Source organism: Oncorhynchus masou, chromosome 8 (assembly GCF_036934945.1).
Source record: "Oncorhynchus masou masou isolate Uvic2021 chromosome 8, UVic_Omas_1.1, whole genome shotgun sequence".
Taxonomy (NCBI): Eukaryota; Metazoa; Chordata; class Actinopteri; order Salmoniformes; family Salmonidae; genus Oncorhynchus; species Oncorhynchus masou.
Window position 1 is genome coordinate 17,877,852 of NC_088219.1, and position 22,042 is coordinate 17,899,893.

Genomic DNA, 22,042 nt, shown 5'->3' on the forward strand with positions numbered 1-22,042 from the left:
TGGTGTTTCTTCATTTGTTTGTGTTTGTAATACATTTTAAATGTTTTTAATTTTAGTCATTTAGCAGATGCGACTTACAAGTGTGTGTGTGTGTGTGTGTGTGTGTGTGCGTGCGTGCGTGTTAGCGCGCGTGTGTTAGTGCTTGTGTGTTCAGGTGTGTTTTAGCGTGTGTGTTTGCATGTTTGTGTTTCAGCTGTGTTTGTGGGGAGGGAGGGAGGGGTCCTTTCATGGTTACTCATTTTTTTTCTCCTGTCCCTCTGTCTCAGTTCTGGAGGTGCTGCAGTTTGGCCGGGATGCATATGTGGCAGAGACATGGCTGGCAGGCCAGGAGCCCCTGGTGCGAGGGGCCGAGCTAGGCTCTAACGTGGATGAGGTGGAGAGCCTGATCAAACGCCACGAGGCCTTTGAGAAGCTAGCCGCCGGCTGGGAGGAGCGCTTCACCCTGCTGGAAAACTCACTACGGTGAGAGGAGGGCAACGGGGTGGGGGCAGGACTGGAGGGAAGAGGGGGACAGGGGGCAGGACTGGAGGGGACAAAGGGCAGGAGAAAATGGGTCAAGGTTCATTAAGAGGTGGTAAATTGGATGATGGTGGACCAGGGCAGGAGTTGGGAGGATTCATGTGCTTGGCATTGTTAGGAAGGTAGGGTAGTGTCTCCTCTAACAGCCACTAACCTGGGCTTGTCTTTTAGCTAGAGGAGCAGGAGATCCAGAGGCAGAGGGAGGAGGAGGAGAGGGCGAGGCGACCCCCCACACCACCACCTCCAGAAGAGGTGGCCCCATCTGAGGCTGAAACACATGATGCCAGGTAACACTGGAGGAACTCCTAGTAACCAGAGATATTTTAGTTTTTTTTTTTCTTCATATTTTCCCGCTAGATGTCGTTCTCACTCCCTTTCCTCCTCCTATGTAACCCAGGACCAGCCTGGACCAGACCACACTGAACCAGTCAGTATCAGTGAATGGAATCCACAGCGACCAGGACACCTCACAGGTCAGAGAGGACATTGCGAGACAGAATATCCATATTGAGTCAAATCTAGACAAAGATTCTTACCTCCTGTTTAATATACTCAAATTAAACAATTTAAAAGCCCCCCATTAAACTTCGTATTTAAATATTCCAGATTTTCACCACATTATAAAGTGCATTCGGAAAGTATTCAGACCCCTTCCCCTTTTCCATGATTTGTTACATTACAGCCTAATTCTAAAATGGATTTAATTTTTTTTTTAAATGTCCTCATCAGTCTACACACTATCCCATAATGACAAAGCGAAAACAGTTTTTTAACATTTTTGCAAATGTATAAAAAAACTGAAATACATTATTTACATAAGTTTTCAGACCCTTTGCTATGAGACTCAAAATTGAGCTCAGATGCATCCTGTTTCCATTGATCATCCTTGAGATGTTTCCTCAACATGATTGGAGTCCACCTGTGGTAAATTCAATTTATTGGACATGATTTGGAAAGGCACACACCTGTCTATATAAGGTCCCACAGTTGACAGTGCATGTCAGAGCAAAAACCAAGCCATGAGGTCGTAGGAATTGTCCTTTGAGCTCTGAGAGATTGTGTCGAGGCACAGATCTGGGGAAGGGTACAAAACATTTCTGCAGCATTGAAGGTCCCCAAGGACACAGTGGCCTCCATCGTTCTTAAATGGAAGAAGATTAGAACCACCAAGACTCTTCCTAGAAGAGCTGAGCCATCAGGGGTGAAGGGCCTTGTTCAAGGAGGTGACCAAGAACCTGATGATCAGTCTGACAGGGCTCCAGAGTTCCTCTGTGGAGATGAGAGAACCTTCCAGAAGGACAACCATCTCTGCAGCACTCCACCAATCAGGCCTTTATGGTAGAGTGGCCAGACGGAAGGCACTCCTCAGTAAAAGGCACATGACAGCCCGCTTGGAGTTTGCCAAAGGCACCTAAAGGACTCTCAGACCATGAGAAACAAGATTCTCTGGTCTGATGAAACAAAGATTGAACTCTTTGGCCTGAATGCCAAGCGTCACATCTGGAGGGAACCTGGCACCATCCCTACGGTGAAGCATGGTGCTGGCAGCATCATGCTGTGGTAATGTTTTTAGAGGGAAAGATGAACGGAAAGATGAACAGAGTAAAGTACAGAGAGATCCTTGATGGAAACCTGCTCCAGAGCATTCAGGACATCAGACTGGGGAGAAGGTTCACCTTCCAACAGGACAACGACTATAACCACTCAGCCAAGACAACGCAGGAGTGGCTTCGGGACAAGTTTCTGAATGTCCTTGAGTGACCCGGCCAGAGCCCTGACTTGAGCCCGATCTAACATGTCTGGAGAGACCTGAAAATAGCTGTGCAGCGACGCTCCCAATCCAACCTCACAGAGCTTGAGAGGATCTGCAGAGAAGAATGGAGAAACTCTCCAAATACAGGTATGCCAAGCTTGTAGCATCATACCCAAGTAGACTCCAGGCTGTAATCGCTGCCAAAGGTGCTTCAACAAAGTATTAAGTAAAGGGTCTGAATACTTATGTAAATGTGATATTCAAGTTTTTTTATTTTAATACAGTTGCAAAAAAAAATTAAACCTTTTTTGCTTTGTCATTATGGGGTATTCAGTTTAGGTTGATGTGGGAAAAAACAATTTAATCCATTTTAGAATAAGGCTGTAACGTAATAAAATGTGGAAGAATTCAAGGGGTCTGAATTCTTTCCGAATGCAATGCAAGTCCATAAAGTGTTGTTTTATGTCTTGTTCCTCTTCATGTTGTCTTGTCCATATGTTTTGAGGAGATTTGAATGAAATAATTATTTTATGTTCTATGTGTGAGAGAATGTATTTAGTATTACTCATGTGTATAACTGGATCCAAACCTTTAAGTATACAGTACCAGTCAAAAGTTTGGCCACACCTACTCAGTCAAGGGTTTTTCTTAATTTTTTACTTTTTTCTACATTGTAGAATAATAGTGAAAACATCAAAACTATGAAATAACATATGGAATCATGTAGTAACCCCAAAAAATATTTGAGATTTCTCAAAGTACCCGACCTTTGCCTTGATGACAGCATTGCACACACTTGGCATTCTCTCAACCAGCTTCATGAGGTAGTCACCTGGAATGCCTTTCAATTAACAGGTGTGCTTCTTTAAAAGTTCATTTGTGCAATTTCTTTCCTTACCTATGAGGTGTCCGCATTTCTTAATGTGTTTGAGCCAATCAGTTGTGTTGTGACAAGGTAGGGGTGGTATAAAGAAGATAGTCCTATTTGGTAAAAGACCAAGTCCATATTATGGCAATAACAGCTCAAATAAGCAAAGAGAAATGACAGTCCATCATTACTTTAAGACATAAAGGTCAGTCAATCTGGAAAATGTCAAGAACATTGACAGTTTCTTCAAGTGCTGTTACAAAAACCATTGTTGGGGTTCGTTCCTTGTTCCTTGTCAAGCATTTGCTTATTGGGGAAATTAGCATTCAGACAATATCTTTAAGTAAATTAATTATTCACTTATTAATGCAATTGCAGACAGAAGTTTACAACAGGAACATAGCATGCATGTTTCCTAGTAAGTTCTGCAAAATAGTAAAGGGTCCATGTTATTTTATTAAGCCCGAAGTCCAGCCTTAGTGATGTCACTGCCTACGTCATTACCTTCGACTCATGAGACCAAGCCCATGCCTACACAGCTATACAAACAAGCATTTCAGTTTTATCTGAAGGCTCAGCAGTGAACGTCCACTCCCCAAGTTGATATATAGTGGAATGTTCTGACTAGTCTCTTATCTCTTTCACTCCCCTGCAGGGTTCATTCTCACAGATACCCTGTTTTGACTGCCATAACGCACACATCTCTCAGACCGTTTCTTTATAAGAGGCAGAGACTAGAAAATAACTGTGGAGCTATATTAAACCTTATAATGCATATATATATTGTTCATCTGTAGTCTAGGACCCTATAAATGTAAAGAGTCTGATAACCCTTTCCCTTCTATTAATACCACATAAGCATAATCAGTTATTATAACGCATCAAACAATTGGTAGAGCCCCTCTCATGACCCCAAGGTGAACCCAACACCATCAAGCGCTATGGTGAAACTGGCTCTTCTGAGGACCGCCACATAAAAGGAAGTCCCAGAGTTACCTCTGCTGCAGAGGATAGGAGACCCAGAGTTACCAGAGACCCAGAGTTAACAGCCTCAGAAATTGCAGCCCAAATAAATGCATCACAGAGTTCCAGTAACAGACACATCTCAACATCAACTGTTCAAAGGAGACTGTGTGAATCAGGCCTTCGTGTTTGAATTTCTGCAAAGAAACCACTACTTAAGGACACCAATAATTATGGACACCAATAAGAAGAAGAGAATTGCTTGGGCCAAGAAACACGAGCAATGGACATTAGACCCCTGGAAATCTGTCCTTTGGTCTGATGAGTCCAAATTAGACTTTTGGTTCGAACCGCAGTGTCTCAGAGACGCAGATTAGGCGGACGGATGATCTCCGCAGGTGTGGTTCCCACCATGAAGCATGGAGGAGGAGGTGTGATGTGTGGGGGTGTTTTGCTGATGACACTGTCACCAATTTTATTTATAATTCAAGGCACAACTTAACCAGCATGGCTACCACAGCATTCTGCAGCGATACACCATCCCATTTGGTTTGCGCTTAGTGGGACTATCATTTGTTTTTCAACAGGACAATGACCCAACGCACCTTCAGGCTGTGTAAGGAAAAGCAGACAACAAGTGTTCAGCATATGTGGGAACTCCTTCAAGACTGTTGGAAAAGCAATCCAGGTGAAGCTGGTTGAGAGAATGCCAAGAGTGAGCAAAGCTGTCGTCAAGGGAAAGGGTGGCTACTTTGAAGAATCGCGAATATAAAATATATTTTGATTTGTTTAACACATTTTTTGGTTACTACATGACTCCATGTGTTATTTCATAGTTTTGATGTTATTCTACAATGTAGAAAATTGTAAAAATCAAGCAAAACCTTTGAATGAGTAGCTGTGTCCAAATTTTTGACTGGTACTGTACGTTCGACGTGAGTCACTGTTTGTCTATTTATGATATAAGTGTGCGTCAAATTGTAATATCTATTTGTGTGTGTATGTGTGTGTGTCAGGGTCTCTTTCAAACACGTTAGCGTAGTGTAGCATGCTATTTTCAAGCACAAGGACTTCTTAACAATGTCTTGTTGCATCTTTACCTGCAGTCTTTATCAGTATCATCAGTGTCAGTGGGAAAGAAAGAGAAATGTGAACCTGTCTCTAAACCTGTGTCTAAGCCAAAGCATCCGCCGCGTGTGAGTACCTATCCTAGCCCTAGCCAAGCTTCCTCATCCCCCCCATCACTGCCCTCACTCAGCTCCTGGTCTACTGCAGTACCTCCGCATGGCCGAATAGAGGGCGCCATCAGTCTGTCACTGCTGTACCATTTTGCCTTATTTGATTGAGGAAAATGATTTTCTGGCTTCCATGCCTTACACAGATTACAATAATGATGGCATTATGTCTCAATGAAGGAATCTTGGGCTCTCAAGCCTTTCTGGGTGCTGTTCCGTTTGTGCTCATCTTCAAAAGGACCAGGACATGAGTGTTTGTAAGAGCAGTTAGTTCCTGTAGTAGTTTCAGCACCAAGCTATTGTTAGTATGATGTGAGTGTTGTCCTAAATTGGGAACCATAGCTGTCTCCTACATAACAGGTCCTTGGGTGGTGTGGGCCAAGCTTGGGTGGTGTGGGCCTAGCTTGGGTGTTGTGGGCCTAGCTTGGGTGGTGTGGGCCTAGCTTGGGTGGTGTGGGCCAAGCTTGGGTGGTGTGGGCCTAGCTTGGGTGGTGTGGGCCAAGCTTGGGTGGTGTGGGCCAAGCTTGGGTGGTGTGGGCCAAGCTTGGGTGGTGTGGGCCAAGCTTGGGTGGTGTGGGCCTAGCTTGGGTGGTTAGTAGGAAAGCTTGGGTGGTTTTTGAAGCTTGAGAGGAAATGTTGATTTCCTTTCAAAATGAATTTGATGTTGTGGGCCAAGCTGGGTGGTGTGGGCCAGGGTTGGGTGGTGTGGGCCAAGATAAGCAGCTTGGGTGGTGTGGGCCACACCCTTTCAAAATTTTGATGTTGTGTGCCATATCATTTAGCATATCACCATTGGAACACGTTGTGCTGCTTTTGTCATGTTCCAAGTCTGGATTGTAAAAATGTAAACATATATTTCAACATGTTTCTCAGTTGCCCTGTAAGGCAGGATATGACGTCCAGATGAAGGTTGACCCTCCATCTGTGGGCTTGTAGCTGTTCTGTTCTCCATGTGTCTGTTGGTGTGTTTCTGTGTCAGTCTTCGTGTAGTCCTGTATGTTTTCTACACCATGTTCAAAGCTACCATATGAATATGGCCATTTTGCTGGTGTCCCTTAAGCATTGATAATTTTGTCAACTTCAGACCGACAGTCAATGACTGAACTTACAAGCTTATAGTTTGGAATGGTTTTGTTCTGACTGCCGTGTGTCTTCCATCTTGGACAACAGGGTTCTGACTCTGACTCTGTGAATGGTCCGGGGAGAGACAGCGGGCTGGCGTCTTCACGCCTGGACCCGTCTGCCACGCTGCCCAGCAAGAGAGCTGACCCTGGCACAGACGCCATGGAGGGCCTGCTCTACCGCAAGCAGGAGATGGAGTCCCACGCCAAGAAGGCAGCTAGCAGGTAAGACATCAGGAGGGGAATGGGGCAGGGGGCATGGAGGGCCGTCTTGGAGGGAGAGTGAGAGTTCCCTGAAGGGTAAATGGAGAGCACTTGTTCATATAGACTTCTGTTGAAGGATGGGATTAATTTAAGCAAATGCAATATCAATTTAAGATTAAGTTAAATTTAAATAGAATTTATGAAATGTACATGCTTTTGTTTCAGAAAATGACATGTTGTATGTGGTGTGTCGCCATGAACTCTTTGGTGATGTCCCTAACCTTTTCAGGCGCATGCCTGCATGCCTTCCGCCAACAGCTTCTCTCTCTCTTCCCATAGGTCCTGGCAGAATGTGTACTGCGTTCTGCGTAAGGGCAGCCTTGGCTTCTACAAGGACCAGAAGAGCGCCTCCAGCGGGATCCCCTACCACGGAGAAGTCCCCATCAGCCTGGGAGAGGCTGTGTGTGAGGTGGCGCACGACTACAAGAAGAGGAAACACGTCTTCAAGTTACGGTGAGAGGAGAGGGAGGGGGAACTGGACTGTTTGAATAGAGAATAGTCTTGTAAACTTAACTTAAAAGCAAAGGAGTGTGATATGGATCTATACTGATCCAAGTTTTCTGTTCTACATTGTGTGTTTGCAGGCTAGGGGACGGTAAGGAGTTCCTGTTCCAAGCTAAAGATGAGGTGAGTGTCACATTTCAAACCAAACAAGATTCTGATGCTCCTCTGATGTATGTGGTCTACTGAGGACTAACCCTGTGTTGTCTGTCCCAGACGGAGATGGCCTCGTGGATCCACTCCATTCATAGCTCCATCCCAGCAGGGGGGTCAGGAGACCACTCCCCCAGAGGCCCCAGGGCCCTGAACCGAGCCATGACTATGCCCCCCATCTCCCCCAGCTCAGCGGACGCTGCCGGAGTCACCATGCGCAACAAGGAGGGCAAGGAGAGGGACCGTGAGAAGAGGTTCAGCTTCTTTGGAAAGAAGAAATAAAACATTTGTAAAACAACAACATCAAGGAAAATTATATTCCTCAAAATTCCAACAAACTGAAACGGGCAGAAATGAAAGCACTCTTGTCGCATAAACGCATCGCTGTCGGCCGGGGTCCTGAGGGGTTTGTCTCATTTCTGGCTCACACAGAGCTTGCTCTCTCCTCTCTATTTTCATTTGTCATCTCTTTCTCTTTTATATCTCTCTTTCCTTCTCCATCTCTCACATTTGGCTTCATCCTACCAATGTAAGCCCTTGTCCGTAGCTTTAGTTGCATTTTCAGCCGATACGCAGGGTTTGTTGATCAGAGTCACTAATAAGAACTCTCTTTGGCCTCATCGCGGGAAACCAAGGGGTTTGTTGGGAGAGGAGAGGGCAGGGGGTGGTTAGCATTATAGAAGAACCAAGAGGCTAAGAGGACCCTCAAGGTCAATTCTCTTTCATTCACCCACACTGGATAATTTGTTGGTTTAAATTAGTCCTGGCTCAACCAATCTTTAGACAAGCAAAATACTTTAATGCTGTTTTACCAATAACAGAGAAACTGTTGTAAAGAGTGCTGTCCCCAGGTCCCCTCTTCCAGTCTCTCCTTTTCTCTATCGTGCTCCTTGGGAAGCCCCATATCTTTTCTTTTTTTGGTATTGGTGTTATTATTATTTATCTTTTTGCTGTTGCAGGTTTTAAGGGGGGAAAATTAAAATCAATAATTTAAAGAGTATGTCAGTAGATTTCTTGAGTCATGTTGCAGAGCAAAACAAGAGTTTGATCTACGGGACCATGTTGGTCTTGTTTCTTTTGTTGAGGAAAGGCCGTTATTGAGGTGTTTTAAAAAATGAAGCTCAGTAACTTTTAGCAGTGTGCAGTAAGTGATTTTCACCAGTGGTAAATTATATATATTTAAAGTGGTTTTATTTTAACTTGGATCTTGCCTGTATTTGATTTTGTTCTGCTGAGGGATTATTTCTGATTTTGAATTTTGTTGTTTCTATTCAAACCAGAGAGAGTTTGTTTTCTAGTAAGGGTGAGAGTGGGAGTTATGGTGATATGGGTTTTGCATGTGTTTTTTGTTTTTGTTATTCTAAATCTGAAGCGTCCAGTTGGATGCTGCTTTTCTGACTTAACACACACACATACTCACCATATATACATACACACACACACTCACCATATATACACACACACACACACACTCACCATATATACACACACACACACACACACTCACCATATATATACACACACACACACACACACACACACACACACACTCACCATATATACACACACACACTCACCATATATACACACACACACACTCACCACATATACACACACACTCACCACATATACACACACACACACACTCACCATATATACACACACACACACACACACTCACCATATATACACACACACACACACTCACCATATATACACACACACTCACCATATATACACACACACACACACACACACTCACCATATACACACACACACACTCACCATATATATATACACACACACACACACTCACCACATATACACACACACTCACCACATACACACACACACACACACACTCACCATATATACACACACACACACACACTCACCATACACACACACATACTCACCACATATACACACATACTCACACACACACACACACACTCACCATATATACACACACACTCACCATATATACACACACACACACACACACACGCTCAAAGAAGTTGTTGGGATGGCTTTCTTTAAGGATTCTTGTTTGTTTTTTTGGTTTGAATATGTAGATGACAATGCTAATTAATGAAACATTCCTCCGAGATGATTTTCAGACTTCACATACTTCCTCCTGATCCCTCTTGTTGTTTTGTAATGGGATGGCTGGGGCAGGTTAACACTGTTGGTTACCACTGCCATTGCCAAACACTAGTGAGGATTGTAAGCAGAAGCACATCGATGTGGCATAGGGTTGCGGAGGTTGGCTAGTAGGAAGAGGAGGGTGGAAGGTTCATTTCAGATGGGGTAGGGTTGGACGCTGAGGGCTGAGATTCCTTCTATTTGAATAGTGCTTAATCACAAAGGAGGCTTTATCGCTCACAAAACAAATCTCAGAAGAATGTTTAATATGTGCCCCTTGGCATTGACTCAGTGTATGTATATGGATTCTGTACCCAGGTTCCATTGAGCGTATACGGACAGGCTCACCCACATCAGCGGTGGAAGGAAGTGAAATGCTAGCATAGCTGTGTTGGATTGGAAGAGGCGTAACCATGGAGGGCTTTCCTCACTTGATGGTGACCGAGAGAATAGTCTTAAATTGTTTTTCTGGAGGGCTTTGAGCTCCTCCATATGTGGCATGACTTCATGTAGGATTGTACTTGTATGTGTCTCGTTGTTGTCGCCAATTCTCTTCTACTTTGATGTTATTGGTACATGAGATTCACCCGTAAGCGATGTACAGCATGGCATGATACCATGAAGCCCATGATACCATGAAGCCCATGATACCATGAAGCCCATGATACCATGAAGCCCATGATACCATAAGTCCATGATAGCCATGAAGCCCATGATACCATGAAGCCCATGATACCATGAAGCCCATGCTGTGGAAGGTGGTGTATTACACCAGAATGCCCAGGTGTATCATTAGTATCATTAGTACCCCATTGGGCAAAAAGAAAATGATTAAATTATATCAAATAATAGTAAAGTGAAGATGACATTGATAGCGACGTCAGGTCCTGGCACAGTGAGTGATTTATTTTAGTGTCTGAAATGAGTGGAAGGCTTCTGCTCAAAGAAACTGCTCAAAACACAGAAAAAAATTCAAATTTCTTGTAGCCAATGGTATCTGTTACTCGGTGGTAGGCTTATCTGGGGCAAGGGTGTGGCATATCAAAGCCCAGTTAGGTTATTGTTTGACTGAGATGGCTTACCCTAAACCAGAGAGGGAAAGAACCACAGTGAATATATGTCAGAAATGTGCAGCTTTTTTACAAGAGGCTGTAGACGCCTTGGTTTGTATCCCAGCTGTGAGCCTAAGCTCTTGATCTCAGCCTAATGTACTGAGCTGACCCTCGGCTCCCTAATCACAGTTCGAACCCCACTGACCTGTTAAATGAGACAACAAAGTCTGTGATGCTCAAGAGTAGAGCTGAGTGAGCCTCGCTCTGGTATTCACTGTGAAAACTACTATCGGGCAGTTGGTGCCAGATCGGCCATAGCACTTCTAAAAGTAGCTTGTGTTGCCCTCTACTGGCTGAACTGCTCCCACAGTGACCCAGTTCAAATCCTAGGCAGGTTATACACAGACATGAGCAGGTTCCTCAGGCCCATTCTACTATGAATTCTTATTAATGTTAATGGCTTTTAAGATGGGTTGGACAAATTGGTCATGTGATGGACATAGTTGGAGACACACTACCTCTCTCTTGCTTTCTCCTCTCTCTTACACTCTCACACACTCACACATATCCACACACAGATATACCAAGGTGGAATGACCCTGGCCTTCCAGTCAAGCAGAAAGATGTGGAGCTGATTGTGATTTGGGTTGATGTTGTGCAGTCTGTGCTACTGGTGAGTGTTGAGCATAAAAGGATAGACTGTATTATTGATGGTGAGAGAGAGCCTAAGAGGGTTTTGAGCATTTTGGTTTAAAAAGTTAGTGGAACACCTAAAAAGGTTTCTTGGTCTCTTATTTGAAGAGAAAAGGAAACACAGTATACATTAACCAGAGGACTGATGGCAAATTTGAGCTTCCATTTTCTAGAGTTAGACAGGAGATGTGCTGTCTCACGGGGTTCTTGTATTTTCTCATCCAGTGGTCTGATCTGTTTTGCAGCATTTGATAAACCTTTCCACCCACTGCCATTTCCCTTTTTTTTATAATGTCATTTCCTTCTTCTGTGACTTAACTAATTGCGAGTTGTGAATACCACTACTATGATTAATTATTATTATTGCTACTGTTACTACTACTCTTACTACTGCAACATATTTGTTACTACAACTATAACTGCTGTCCATTTTCAGGTATGTGTCTGTAATACCAGACCCTTCCACAAGATGTCAGTGTGCTGTGGAGCATTTTCATTACAGATCGAAAATAATATTTGTTGACTTGTGTATCTACATCTAATATTAGGAATAATAAAACATGGTTTAAAGGAAAACAAGAACTGTGTTATGACTAAAGCATGTATTAAGGTATTGTGTATGTTTCTGAAGGTTAAGTCCTGAGATCAGTGGCGAACACATCTAACCTTGGACAGATGGTCTTTGGTGACACCCCACCAAGGCCTGTAGAGATGCAGGGTGTCCAGGTGAGGATGAACTTTCATCACTGAAACACTAGTACTTTTTGAAGTGTGCATTCTGTGCTATATACTTTACTGTAGGGTCCGAAGGAGATTTTGTTTAACAAGTATTAATTATATTTGTCAGAAAGGTAGCGGTCAAAATGATTAACAACCATGGTTTTCAATACCTTTCAATACCTCACCTTGCGAGGATAACGCCACTGAGCCTTTTTCTAAAATGATTTATGAGTTGGAGAACACACTGAGAGGGATCTTAGACCATTCCTGCATACAGAATCCCTCCTGATTGAGCACTGGTAAAAGCAAAGTTGTCCATGTACTTTCAAGGTGCAGACTTGGGAAAATAGAGTCATATCCTCAAGTACACAGCATGCTGACGCAGAGAGCTGAGGGAGGAAAGGGATTTTCGATATCCTGTCTCACGTTGGCTGGCCTGGAACAAACCCACTTCTTGTTCTTGATTTAAAAAAAAAGACTTGGCTGTACTTGCCCTGCTCTGTGTACTCTTAAAGTGGTGTCTGAGGCACTCAGTTCAATGCATGTCAGAGGCCCAAGTTACCTTACAGGTCTTTCATTATTAATCAAGTCAAATTTGTCACATGCGCCAAATACAACTGGTGTAGACTTGATCTTGAAACGCTTGCTTATGAGCCCTTTGCAACAATGCAGAGTTTAAAAGTAATTAAAGTACAATGGTAACACGAGGAATAAAATAAACAAGAATGGAGCTACAGTGGGGAGAACAACTATTTGATACACTACCTATTTTTCAGGTCTTCCTACTTACAAAGCATGTAGAGGTCTGTAATTTATCATAGGTACACTTCAACTGTGAGAGACGGAATCTAAAACAAAAATCCAGAAAATCACATTGTATGATTTTTAAGTAATTAATTTGCTTTTTATTGCATGGCATAAGTAGTTGATACATCAGAACACCAGAACTTAATATTTGGTACAGAAACCTTTGTTTGCAATTACAGAGATTATATGTTTCCTGTAGTTCTTGACCAGGTTTGCACACACTGCAACAGGGATTTTGGCCCACTCCTCCATACAGACCTTCTCCAGATCCTTCAGGTTTCGGGGCTGTAGCTGGGCATAACGGACTTTCAGCTCCCTCCAAAGATTTTCTATTGGGTTCAGGTCTGGAGACTGGCTAGGCCACTCCAGGACCTTGAGATGCTTCTTACGGAGCCACTCCTTAGTTGCCCTGGCTGTGTGTTTCGGGTCGTTGTCATGCTGGAAGACCCGGCCAAACTGAGCAATCAGGGGAGAAGGGCTTTGGTCAGGGAGGTAACCAAGAATCCGATGGTCACTCTGACAGAGCTCCAGAGTTCCTCTGTGGAGATGGGGGAACCTTCCAAAAAGACAACCATCTCTGCAGCACTATACCAATAAGGCATTTATGGTAGAGTAGCCAGACAGAAGCCACTCCTCAGTAAAAGCCACATGACAGCCCGCTTGGTTTGCCAAAAGGCACCTAAAGGACTCTCCAACCCTGAGAAACAAGATTCCAAGCGTCACTTCTGGAGGAAACCTGGCACCATCCCTGGTGGTGTCAGAATCATGCTGTCTGAACGTTTTTCAGCGGCAGAGACTGGGAGACTTGTCAGGATCGAGGGAAATATGAACGGAGCAAAGTACAGAGGTATCCTTGATGAAAACCTGCTCCAGAGCGCTCAGAACCTCAGACTGGGGCGAAGGTTCACCTTTCGACAGGACAACAACCCTAAGCACACAGCCAATACAACGCAAGAGTGGCTTCAGGACAAGTCTCTGAATGTCCTTGAGTGACCCAGCCAGAGCTCAGACATGAACCCAAGTTAACATCTCTGGAGAGATAAATAGTCCAGGTGGCCATTTGATTAATAGTTCAGCAGTCTTATGGCTTGGGGGTAAAAGCTGTTATGGAGCCTTTTGGTACTAGACTTGGTGTTCCGGTACCTCTTGCCGTGTGGTAGCAGAGAGAACAGTCTATGACTTGGGTGACTGGAGTCTTTGACAAATTTTTGGTCCTTCCTCTGACAATGAGCCCCACCAGCCTCCTCTGATGGGCAGGTTTTTATTATTATTTAATTTTTTTACCTTTATTTAACCAGGCAAGTCAGTTAAGAACAAATTCTTATTTTCAGCCTGGGAACAGTGGGTTAACTGCCTGTCCAGGGGCAGAACGACAGTTTTGTACCTCGTCAGCTCGGGGGTTTGAACTTGCAACCTTCCTGTTACTAGTCCAACGCTCTAACCTCTAGGCTCCCCTGCCGCCCCGTGGAGAAGACTGAGAAGAGCAGGAACTGAGTTTGTTTGATCATAGTTAGTATTAGGGGTCTATATAATATTTGCGCATTCTCAGTTGATAGCTTATTTAACTGTACCAGTATGTGGAGGACTGATTTAAGTGCGGTGGCCATACATTGGATGATTTCTATTTTGAGTAAGCAAATGAAGACTCTTCATTCTCTGCTTCATAATTCTGATGTGAATAGGAGGGTCAATGGCATTTACATGGTGTTCTAAGAGCTTGTAGGCATGATATAAACTCTAATCTAAACTGTCACTTTTCAATCTTCATTCTTTCTGTCAATGGCCATTAACAACCTCAATTAATCAAGTGTCTTGGATACCTTGGCAACTAGCTACAATATATTGAGGCAATTTTAAAAAGTGCTTGAGCCCCCCCTTCTTTTGGGTCCCCACTTTATTAACCTAACAATGGCCTGTTACCCAGCGACCGTTAAAGCTCCTAGAGAAAAGACAAGGAGGTCACACTGCTGTGGAAGGATTCAGCTCTCCCAAACAAATGACCTTGAAATAGTACTGATCAACCGAATATCAACATTTAAAAACTTTGACATGATTAGAAAAGAAAACGGGATACATTTTGTATAATGGAGTTAAAAAAGGAGATAGACAACTTAATGAACTAACTTGTTTTTCATGCCTTCATGAAAGGTTGATGATGATATGAATGTGTCTTTGACTGGGTTTTGAACACAGGATCCTATTCAATCAAACTGGTAAGCGAGTTTAGAGTATGATCATACATAATGTTATTTGTGTGCTCTGAGAAAGCTTGTGTGAGTTATGCAATTAGCTTTTTTATCATCTCACACTGAAAAACATTGTTTTCTTGAGTATAAAATGTATTTTGATTTTCCAGAAACCTAGTTAACTGTTTTGATTGAAATGGTTTCATAATCACTCATACTTTCTCTAGTTAACAAAAATGTGTAGGCTTGTGTTTGCATGACTTTCAAATCAAATTGTGTTTGTCACATGCACTGAATACAACAGATGTAGACTTTATCGTGAAACGCTTACTTACGAGCCCTTTCCCAACAATTGAAAGTACTTTTTTTTCTTGCTTAAGCTCTTATGCATTATGCATGACAGCAAGGCAAGCACTGGGAGGGGAGATGAACACAGTCTGAACACAGGAGAGCTGAAAGTACATGTCTTTTTTCGGTTTACCAATCCAAGGACCTGGTGGGAAAGGAACTAAAAGAACAGATCCTGAAGGGACTAAAGCTCAGGCATGAACACAGGTTGGTGAAACAAACATTCCCCAACATCTGGGCTGTATGGAAAGGAGGAAGCGGAAAATACAAGTTAGTCTGCCCTTATCCGGACCAGAACTGTTCCCTCTACAGCCTTGTTAGTAGGCCTCTACTCAAAATCTGCTTCAACCCATACCCAGATTGTATGAACAGCTTTGTTTTTACAGGTTATGAAATCCTTAAAAAATGGCCTGCAACATGCTTTGGTTGAAGTTCAGATGTCATTAAAAACAGACGTTATGACATGTTTGTTGAATCAATGCCCAAATAGCTATCAGAGGAGGGTTGTTGCATTTTTCAAATGCTGCCGTCATTGTACTATACCTCATGTTCACCACGTGTTTGCTGTCGTTGCTAAAAGAGCACATAGTGATTACCACTATTCTTATCTTAAATCGTGGCTAATGTTTTGAGCTTGTTCGAAACTATCCTATCAACGGGACCTGAAGAACTGTCATATTCTGTTTCACAGAGTCGTAGCTGAACAAGGACATTGATCATATACATCTCGCTGGGTTTTTCAATGTATTGTCAAGACCTGTCAGCAGCCTTGAGTAAGATGAGGGGGGAGGGGTGTGTCTCTTTGTTAAAAACTCTTAAGGATTAGCCCCTTTTTTTAATTGCCTAAAATGACACCCAAATCTAACTGCCTGTAGCAAGGATATGCATATTCTTGGTACAATTTGAAAGGAAACACTTTGAAGTTTATGGAAATGTAAAAGGAATGTAGTAGAATATAACACAATGGATCTGTTAAAAGATAATACAAAGGAAAAAACAACCGTTCTTTTGTATATATTTTTTGTAGTACCATCATCTTTGATATGCAAGAGAAAGGCCATAATGTATTATTCCATTCCAGGTGCAATTTAGATTTTGTCCACTAGATGGCATCGATGTATGTGGAAAATTTTAGACAAATGCAATGGTTCATTGGATCAATGTTCAAACTTTAGTATCAAGACTGCCCAAATGTGCCTGATTTGGTTATTAATAACCTTTTCATGTTCAAAATTGTGCTCTCCTCTCCTCAAACAATAGCATGGTATTATTTCACTGTAAATTGGACAGTGCAGTTAGATTAACAAGAATTTAAGCTTTCTTGAATTTAAGCTTTCTTGTTACTTACAATCTCATGCTAATCGCATTAGCCTACATTAGCTCAACCGTCCCGTGAAAAGGACACAGATCCCGAAGAAGTTTTCTAACAACAACTGGTGCACGATCTCTAACGCTCTAACGAGTTTTCATCTATATTTTTCATAGCTGTCTATGCTGGCACTAAGACCGCACTCAATGTGCTGTATAGGGCCATCAGCAAACAAGAAAATGCACACCCCGAGGCGACACTTGTTGTGGCCGGTGATTTTAATGCAGGGAAACTGAAATCCATTTTACTAGCATGTCATCTGTGCAACTCGAGGGAACAAAATTCTAGATCACCTTTACTACATACTGCATACTACCTTGCCCTCCCTTTGGCAAATCTGATCATAGCTCTATCTGCCTGATTCCTTCTTACAAGCGAAAACTGAAACAGGAAGTACCTGTGATGCACTCAATACGGAAGTGGTCTGATGAGGCGGATGCTATACTACAGGACTGTTTCACTGTTTCACGACCCTAAGCACACAGCCAAGACAATGGCGGAGTGGCTTTGGGACAAGTCTCTGAATGTCCTTGAGCGGCCCAACCAGAGCCTGATCGAACATTGAACCCAATCTAACATCTCTGGAGAGACCTGAAAATAGCTGTGCAGCGACGCTCCCCATCCAACCTGACAGAGCTTGAGAGGATCTGCCGAGAAGAATGGATAAATTCCTCAAATACAAGTGTGCCAAGCATGTAGTGTCATAATCAAGAAGATTTGAGGCTGTAATCACTGCCAAAGGTGCTTCAACAAAGTACTGAGTAATGGGTCTGAATATTTATGTAAATTTGATATTTCAGTTTTTTATTTATTATTATTTTTATTTTTTTAAACCTGTTCTTGCTTTGTAGTTATGGGGTATTTCGTATAGATTCTTTAAGGGAATTATTATTTTGTATCCATGTTGGAATATGGCTATAACATCACAAAATGTGGAAAAAAGTCAGTGTCTGAATACTTTCCGAATGCGCTGTATATTTCTACCTCCATTACCTCGTACCCTGCACATCCACTCGGCACTGCCGTGGGTACAGCCAGGTTATCATTACTCACTGTATATTTCTACCTCCATTACCTCGTACCCTGCACATCCACTCGGCACTGCCGTGGGTACAGCCAGGTTATCATTACTCACTGTATATTTCTACCTCCATTACCTCGTACCCTGCACATCCACTCGGCACTGCCGTGGGTACAGCCAGGTTATCATTACTCACTGTATATTTCTACCTCCATTACCTCGTACCCTGCACATCCACTCGGCACTGCCGTGGGTACAGCCAGGTTATCATTACTCACTGTATATTTCTACCTCCATTACCGCGTACCCTGCACATCCACTCGGCACTGCCGTGGGTACAGCCAGGTTATCATTACTCACTGTATATTTCTACCTCCATTACCTCGTACCCTGCACATCCACTCGGCACTGCCGTGGGTACAGCCAGGTTATCATTACTCACTGTATATTTCTACCTCCATTACCTCGTACCCTGCACATCCACTCGGCACTGCCGTGGGTACAGCCAGGTTATCATTACTCACTGTATATTTCTACCTCCATTACCGCGTACCCTGCACATCCACTCGGCACTGCCGTGGGTACAGCCAGGTTATCATTACTCACTGTATATTTCTACCTCCATTACCTCGTACCCTGCACATCCACTCGGCACTGCCGTGGGTACAGCCAGGTTATCATTACTCACTGTATATTTCTACCTCCATTACCTCGTACCCTGCACATCCACTCGGCACTGCCGTGGGTACAGCCAGGTTATCATTACTCACTGTATATTTCTACCTCCATTACCTCGTACCCTGCACATCCACTCGGCACTGCCGTGGGTACAGCCAGGTTATCATTACTCACTGTATATTTCTACCTCCATTACCTCGTACCCTGCACATCCACTCGGCACTGCCGTGTGTACAGCCAGGTTATCATTACTCACTGTATATTTCTACCTCCATTACCTCGTACCCTGCACATCCACTCGGCACTGCCGTGTGTACAGCCAGGTTATCATTACTCATTGTGTATTTATTCCTCGTCTTATAATTGCTCTACTTTTCTCTCTGCATTGTCAGGAAGGGCAGTAAGTAAGCATTTCACTGTTATTCTACACCCCTTGTTTACAAATCATGTGTCAAATACAATTATTTGGTTTGGTTTAATTGTTTCATGTAGGTGATGGCACATAGGCCTATCCTTGAGTGACAAGTGTAAAATGTGCTCTTCTGATTGTAGAAGAGCTCAAACTTTGGGTTGCATAGGTTTACATTGGATTCAGAGGAAGCAGGTTGCTTTCTTACACATACCTATGTTAACATAATTAGCTTCAAAATCAAATACATGAAAAATATTTTTGGCCTGTGGGACTTAATATTACATTTGTAAGGTACGTTTAAGGAAATAGCAACTGACCACAGAATATTTCAAAATGACACTGCATAGACTGATGCCCGTTGTGGGGGTTGCTTTGTATTCTTTCGTTGGTTTCAGGGTATCAGAATGGAACAGCTATAACGGTTTCCTTCCCGCCAAATGTGTCATGCACGTTTGGCACAGATTTGGGCACCAGGCACACAGTAGCATTAGTTAGCCCTTTTGCTCTCCTTCCTTACAAGTCTATTCGTATGGTTTGACTCACTCCTTTCGATCTTATCTTCTATAATAGGCACATTAAAATGTCTAAAATAAACATTTCATGTGAGATTATGATTGCACTATTTCAATTGTTCCAAATGATTGATTGGGGATTCCAAATAAACACATATGTGTTAATGAATAGCTCTCCAAAGCCAACTCTCCTGTGTCAAAAAGAGGTGTGTGATTCCACTGACAAACAAGGGGTGTAACTGGGAGTCAGTGTGCGCGCACATCTGAACAGCGACGGAAGCGCATGATGTGTCGGAATTTGTAGGAACGAGGAAGACATATAGTCCAACCGAGAAGGAGAAGCCCGCCCTGGATTACAGCTCTTTCATGGAATGTTCACTGAGGAGAACTGTCGTTTTATTTTTTTTACCATCGGGAGTTTGTGATATGCGCACAAAGGTGATATGCGCACTGTGGGACCCTGAGGAATAGGTCATCAAAGCGTTCTGCGCGAAATCCAGTGACAGAGTTTCCAGCTATTCACCATTATTTAAGCGCGCACTCTAAGCAAAGTGAGAAAGCGATAATTAGCGATAAGAGGTATAGCGCATCTCTGATTCTACGATATCAGCACATCATCGCTTTAGCAGCCTATGGACCATGGCATCAAATGAAGAAGCGGTTATGGTGCAGGCACCTACGCTCGCCAAGCACAGGGACTTCTGACATTATTTACGCACACTCAAATATCCGACCCCTGCTCTATGCAGGGAGCAGAGGAGGCCGGTCTTATTGGTAAAAGTCAGGACTGTCATATCTGGCATCGGTGAGGTAAGCAGATCTAATCTATTCTACCTTCTTGAATGCTGCGCACAGCAACTAAGATGCGTGTAACGAGAAGACATATTAAGTATAACCTAGGTATCCTAGAAATAGGAGAGGTACCGCGGAAAACCGCCCTCCGACATTATCTGCCTCGTCAAACGTCAGGAGAGTTGTACAGACAATGTTTAATGTGACTAAATTGGAGTCATATCTTATTTTGAGGATTCCATATTTCTGTTAGCCCATTAGTCAACCTTTTAGGGCGAGTGTGCGTGTTGTGTTATACTGCAGCACACCTCTATTAAATGAAGTTCTAGATACTATGTAACATATCTAACAATATATCAAATCATTCATCATCATTGAGAATGACCTGCTCCCTTCTGCTCATCTGAATTGACTCTTCATTTGTCCTGTATTTGTTGACGAAGTATGTGTTGATAGAAAATGGTCCTCTTCTTGGGACAGAGGTGGATTTGGGGTAGTGTGCTACAATCCTCAAATGCATTAGTTGATATGTTTATGCAAATTATACTGTTCTATTATTGTTGACCAAACATCACACATTCACAACCCTTTCCTACCCTAGATGAGCATTCCCAAATGATCCTTAATAGGTAAGGATTTTTGAAAGAATTGTCTGTCTGGTTCTGTTTGTATCATGAGAAAGGAATGTAAAATACCATCCAAAAAAACGTTCAGCTCCAGATCTACTAATCACTTTCAGGAGTGGCTTGTGAGAGATGTCTTTTTCTACCACCTGACTTCTTTCAAGCAGACCATAATTCTCCAGCCTTGTAGCAGTGAAATTCTTTCAAACCTTGAATGACATGATCATCCCTTCAGCCGTTGAGGCCTGTTGTCTCTCACTGGCCTCCTCTGGCAGAGTCATTTGAATGGTGACACTGCGAGCATTGTTCAAAAAAGCACTCGGTTGCAGTCAACAGTATGTTCTGGGTGAACAATGTCCTCCTTAGACCTCTGAGAGTTCTCTTTGTGTGAGTTCTGTCAATGACAGCTTGGGACAAACATGTTGTGACAGTATGTCCCATACAATATCTAACAAATGAACAAGCTTTTCAAGGGCTTCACCAAGCATTGTTCTATCTCAGCTGTGGCAGTTAAGAACTGGCTTACAAAGCCTGGTCACTTCATGGATTCAGCTCTTGTTAGAAAGTTTGACACACAAGAAGCTGTACATTTTTGGAAAATATAAAAAGGGCATGTCAAAACAGACCCTTCAGAATCCTAAGTTTATTTTTACAGTGTATTTTTTTTATCTCCTTGAAATTGCGTTGAAGGTGCTTCAATGAGGTTCTCAGTTCAATCTTATTCTGCCTGTGTTTTCCCCACGTTTTGTGAAAACTGGAACTGAATTACGGAAATTAGGAAAATACCATGCATGATAAAATGTTGTGAAACAAAGAGCTATGTGGCGGCTGGTGAGGAGGAGTTATAGGAGGATGCACTCATTGTAATGTCTGGAATGGAAACCACGTGTTTATCTGCATTGTATTTATTCCACTGTGGCTCCTTGCTTGTGGCTCTTTGCTGTGGCTCCTTGCTGTGGCTCCTTGCTTGTGGCTCTTTGCTGTGGTTCCTTGCTGTGGCTCCTTGCTTGTGGCTCTTTGCTGTGGCTCTTTGTTGTGGCTCCTTGCTGTGGTTCCTTGATGTGGCACCTCTATGGTCAAGCCCTGGTTGCTTTTCGGAGAATGACTGTCTCCACAACATTGGTTCCTTCATCACCTTGGATAAGGGGAGCAGTGGTGTCACACACAACTCAGATGGCCAATGTGTCTGAAGTAACAGCTCAGGTAAGATGTCCCTCAGCTATGGCTCTTGGCTGGGCTGTGCCAGTGGCTGCATCTGCGGTTGGGGTTTATAATGTCAACCCTGGTGGTCACCTTGGCCTCCGGGA

At 43.1% G+C, this 22,042-nt stretch overlaps 1 pseudogene; it reads left to right on the top strand.

Moving 5' to 3' along the window:
* Nucleotides 1–9,138, top strand: part of LOC135544267 (spectrin beta chain, non-erythrocytic 1-like) — a 120,722-nt pseudogene extending 111,584 nt beyond the window's left edge.
* The last annotated feature ends 12,904 nt before the right edge of the window (nucleotides 9,139–22,042 follow it).